Source organism: Myotis lucifugus, unplaced genomic scaffold, assembly GCF_000147115.1.
Source record: "Myotis lucifugus unplaced genomic scaffold, Myoluc2.0 scaffold_19, whole genome shotgun sequence".
NCBI lineage: Eukaryota > Metazoa > Chordata > Mammalia > Chiroptera > Vespertilionidae > Myotis > Myotis lucifugus.
In genome coordinates, this window is record NW_005871067.1 from 10110003 (window position 1) to 10115909 (window position 5907).

A 5907-nucleotide genomic window follows, 5' to 3' on the forward strand; every position below is an offset into this window, starting at 1 on the left:
AAACAAGCCTCCTACTTGCTCCAGCTCCCGGGCGGCCAGCCGCCATCTTGGTTTTTTAATATTTTTAATATTTTGAGGTAACTCCATACTGCTTTCCACAATGGTTGCACCAATCTGCATTCCTACCCAACAATGCACAAGGGTTTCCTTTTTATCCACATCCTTGCTAAACACCTGTATGTTTGTTGATTTATTGATGGTAGCCATGCTGACAGGTGTGAGGTGATATCTCATTGTGATTTTAAACTTGTATTTCTCTGATGATTGGTTACATTGAGCATATTGTTTTATGTATATAGGCCACCAATATGTCCTCTTTGGATAACTGTCTATTCAGGTCTTTTGCCAATTTTTAAAATTGGAATGCTTGTTTTTTTTTGTTGGGAGCCATTATAAATCACATATACATCTCCAGCTTACAACAAGAGGTTTCTGGCTCCTCCAAGCCAACTCCCGATTTGGCCTGGAATTAAAAGTTAACCTTGCGATTTAGCCTGGAGTTAAAAGATAACATACCCTCACCCTAAGCACAAAGCAAGCTACATCTCCACTGATAAGCTGCGACATTCCAAAGCCTGTTAGATCCTTAACGACTTCCTTTGCCCACCCCCCTCCTCTAGAACTACATAAATACCACCCGCTGTAAAATAAAAACTGAGGCTTGATCAGAACTTTGTCTTGCCTCTATTTCTTCGCGTCTCCTATCCTCTCATTCCTTTGCAGGATTTGGTGCGGTGTACCCACGAAGCGTGCCCTGCAGGTCGGGGCATAACTGGCGCCCAAACGTGATCTCCGCTCTCCAATCCTCCTCAGGAACGTTCACTTTTTATGTCCGGCCGGACCTCCCTTTGGCGCCACTGGGATCGCCCTGTGAGTCAGCCTGCTTTTTTCCTGGTCGCCGCTCTGCTTACCCGCTTTGCGAGTCAGACCTGTTGCTTTGGTAAGTGAACGCATTCATTTTGGATAGGCATTCTCTTCCCTCATTGCCTCCCCCCTTGTCTCCTGCCTCTAGTCCACTTTGAGCAGTCTCTTGTTGTTTCGGGGAAGAGTGAAAGGTACCCGATTTCGGCGGAGAGAACTCCGAATCACTCAGGCTTGTCCCTTGGTTTCGTTCCACGTGGTTGACTCCTTCCAAAAACCCTGTGTTCACCTTGTCTTAATGGTCTTTCTGAGAAAATGGGGACTCCAGCTGAGACTCTGAAGTAAGTGTTTTTGCCTACTTTAAAGCTTAAACCATCCACCCAAAATTAGAAGTAAACCAGTAAGAACTTGTGTCACTGTTACTCCGGGAAAACTCCTTGCCTACTTAAAAATGCAAGCCGTCCACCTTGTGAGCACTCATGGGGTGCCTGACTCCCGACTGGTGAATGCCTGAGGGTCCTAGCAGGTTACCTGCCTCACAAGGGTCCAAGTTGGCGGGTTATACCAACCGGCTGTTTACGTAGGAGGAGCGAGCTGCAGAAGCAGCTCCGAGGAAGGCACTTGAAAACAAGTTTTGATCTGGGGAGCTCTGATCTAGGGGTCCGAGTTGGCGGATTATACCAACCGGTTGCTTACGTAGGAAAACACACCTGTGGCATAAACAGGACTGAAGTAGTCTCAGCAGAGAATTTCAACATCCAGACCTATGACATGTGGACAGGGGCCTCTCTTTTGAGGTGACGGTTGGCATCTTCCTCGCTGGTTCATCTCCTTGTCGACTCCTGGGCTGACGTGGTACGGGGTTTATATGTCCCGGAGGCTTACGTGGAAGAGGCTAAGACATGGGTCAGGCTCTGAGCTCTCATGACCTGTTTCTTAAAGGACTCAGGGAGTCCCTCAAGGCGCGAAGATTTAGGGTTAAAAGGAAAGATTTAAAAGGCTTCTTACAGGACTCAGGGAGTCCCTCAAGGTGTGAGGATTTAGGGTTAAAAAGATTCAAAAGGCTTCTTACAGGACTCAGGGAGTCCCTCAAGGTGTGAGGATTTAGGGTTAAAAAGATTCAAAAGGCTTCTTACAGGACTCAGGGAGTCCCTCAAGGTGTGAGGATTTAGGGTTAAAAAGAAAGATTTAAAAGGCTTCTTTACTTTAGAACATCTTATGACAACCAAACTTTGGCTAAGATAACCTTGGGTGCTAGCCATGACTTTAGAAAGCGAAATAGGAAAAAATTTAAAAAGTCTTTTTCTATTAAGCATAACTTTGGGAACAAATATGCCATCTAAGTCATTTGCTAAAACTTCCCCCAAAGCAGGATATGTAGGGGAAAGGAAAAAGGAACACATGGCGATCCTATATGGACGCCTCCTCCCCAGTATTCAAATTTAAAATCTCCTTCTCGTAATTAGAAAAGTTTTACAAAATTTAGAAAATGTGTCTGGGATTTCTGTTCACGTGTAAAGAGAAAAACTGGCTTGGAACTAAAGCGCGCATCATCCGATTTTGGACATTTAGATAGAGTTTTGAGCTAAAAATCTCTTTACAAATGTACAGAATAAAACCCAAGACTGATTATTTCCTAAGAAAAAAGGCATATTTGAGCCAGGGAAGAAATGCAGTCTGGTTCTAGCAATAAGATTGGTATATTTCCATAAAAAGTGATTTTTGAAATGTTAATAAAGCCTGTTCCAAAGTTAATCTTAAAAGCCTCAAAGAAATTTAGTAAAATTGTCTGTTATAGAAAAGTTACCAAAATAACTGCCTTAAAATAATAATCTAGATTTGAATCTCAAGAATTATTGATCTATATTAATTATAAAAATCTAAGTAGCCCGGTAAAAAACCGGCCCTTTGTTAATTGAAAAGGCTGGCCAAAACATTTCTAATGAGAAAAGGGGCTAGTTGCTTCCCACCTGTAGCAAATTCTTAAAGAATGTGGTCAATTTACATCTGATTAATCTAGGCTAGGCCAAACCTGTTCTTCCAGGGAAAACAGCCCCCCCCCCCCTTCCTCCCCCAGGCCAATATTGAAACTTCCCACCGACTAGCAAGGGGCAGGAAGCAATGTATCTACAACCTTGTTTGTTGGCCTTCCCCAGAGGAAAAATTATGGTCGTTTTAAAATCAAAGGCTGGGGCCAGGCCTGCCTTGCCAGCCTCAAGTGTGGTTTTCCAAATCTGCTGTGAAATTTAAGACCTTGGAGTTTATACCTAGGTATCTTGAAGTGACATAATACTGAATTAAATAAGATCTAAGTGTACTTCGTACAAAATCTAAAGAACAGAATTAAATCTGTTGGTTGATAATGTCCTGCATTTTTTGAAGTTTATTCCTAAAAATGACACTGATTGAGAAATGCTAAATATTTAACTTGCCAGCTAAGAGTTTAAAGTTCTGGTTGAATAAATTTGGAAAAATCATATAATTATAGTAAAATTTCAACATTTGTCTAATTGAAAAAAGAGGATAAATTTTGTAATCCCAACCGAAAATTTTAAATATAAAGATCAGTTTAAATTTAATTGATCTCTTAATAATTATAAAAGGTATATAATCTTTAAATCATATATATACGTATATATTTGATGGTCTTCCAAGTTAGATTTCAAAACTATAACCAAGGAATGACTTTGAGACATTTCATGGGCCCTGAAATGTTTTCAAAAGTTTATTCCCTCTTCTTAAAGGTTTTTTAATAAAGCCAATTTAATATACTTGAAATCACATGGAAAGCTTTATCAAATATAAATTAATAAATATATTTTAAGTTTTTGCCTCTGAGAAAGGGCAAAACAAGTAATTTTGTTTAATATTTCTTAAAATATAGCAGTAGAATTTTAAGATGTAATTTGAAATAACAAAAGCTCCTCGCCGCTGCATTTTAAATTAGGCTGGAGGTGGGGCAGCATTTGTCCCTTGTGAATCAAAAGTTTACTAAATACTAAATTTACTTGCTTCGCTTTGCCTTTTTAAAATAATCACTTGAAATATATAGCTTTGCGACAGTATTTGTTAAAATCTCAAAAGGCAACCATGTTTCTTACATTTGTTGCTTGTGTGAGAAAGAAAGCTGTCTGGAAGGAAATAAAAAGGTTTCCTTCAGATGCCTAACTAAAATTAAAAATCAATATATTGGGCCTCAAAAGCTAAATTAAATAATTTGTGTTTTGTCTCCTTAAACAAAGTTTATGTAAATTTACCTAAAAACTAATACCAGAAATTTAATTAAGCTCATTTACTGTCCATAACAGGACAGTAATAGGACATAATAGGACATAATAGGACAAGTAAAGTTAAAAGAATAAATGCTATTTCAAACTGACTTAAAATTGGCAAATTGGGTTAAATGGATATTCAGGGGAACTTAGTTGTCACCTATTAAAAGATAAACTTTTACAATTTTTATATAAGACCTCCATCATTATACCAAAAAATACTACGCAGGAACCAATTCCTGGAGCTTTAACTGTTTTTACTGATGGGTCATCAAATGAGAAAGCTGCCTATCATACTATAAATTCTGACAGAGTCAGGGAAGCCCTAGTTCAGAACCAAATTGAAGAATTCATTAGAAACATGTATCCTCCCCTCCACTATCACCCTTTAGCCTTACCTAAATCATGAGGAGTAGATCTAGACACCCAAACCTCTGATATCTTAGAAGCCACACTCCGTGCTTTAAATGCCTCCAATCCATCCCTTGCAGAAAACTGTTGGCTATGCATGACCCTAGGTACACCTATGCCCCTTGTCATTCCAGATGACATCAGTAACATCACTTCTAATAATAATTGTACCCTCAGTTTGCCCTTTAGAACTCAACCTGTTGCATTCAACTTTTCCTCATGTCTACAAAAACTCCCCCAGAATAATAGTTATGATCTAGATGTAGGCTTCGTTAGGTTTGTTAACTGCTCTCCCGTTCACAATCACAGTTCTTCCCTTTGCCCCGCTCCTGGACGAGTGTTTGTATGTGGAGGTAATATGGCCTATACAGCTCTACCTTTAAACTGGACAGGATTATGTGTTCAGGCTAGTATTCTCCCTGACATTGATATTATTCCAGGGGGAGAACCTGTCCCCCTACCCAGCCTTGATTACATTGCTGGACGCAGTAGCGGGCTGTCCAATTTATTCCTTTACTTATAGGACTGGGAGTCTCTGGAGCTGTGGCCACTGGCACAGCTGGATTAGGAACCGCATTACATACCTATAATAAATTATCTAATCAGTTAATTGATGTTCAGGCTCTTTCAGGTACTATCAATGATCTCCAAGACCAAATTGACTCCCTAGCAGAAGTAGTTTTACAAAATAGAAGAGGATTAGATTTACTTATAGCAGAGCAGGGAGGAATATGTTTAGCCCTACAGGAACACTGCTGTTTTTATGCCAACAAATCTGGAATCGTCTGAAGACAAGATTGAAAGAGCGAGGGCTAGGTTGCCCCAGGGTAGGGGCTACGTCCTACTCTGCTAGCCACACCCAGGCGGCAGAGCACAGTTCTTTCTCCTCCCCTTACTCCAACCCCCCCCCTATATAACCGGTCCTGAGACGGGGTTGGCGCGCTCAGCCACTTGGTTTGCTTTGGTGTCGGTGTGGATGGGGAGCCCAAGTTAACTTGAAATACAGATTCTTATGCTTTTGCATCGAATTGGCCCCCTGATGTGGTTTCTTGGGAATCTTGAAATCTGGGCACAACATTTGGGGGCTCGCCCGGGGTTCCCAAGACCATGTAGGGACTCCCCCAATTCGTAGAATCTGCATGGCCGCGGTGTCTCTGTATTGTGTTTGTCTGTTCTGTGTGCTTTATCTGTTCTGTGTGAGCTCACTTCTGAAATCTGTATTCGCCCACATTGACCGTGGACGCACATGGAGGTCAAAGGGCGGGAGGAGTCGGGGGACGCCTCGATCCTCCATCTGTATCTGTAGGGGTGTAATTTTGCTTCCGAAAAGGCGGAAGGTCTGTAGAAACCCCAATCTGAGACG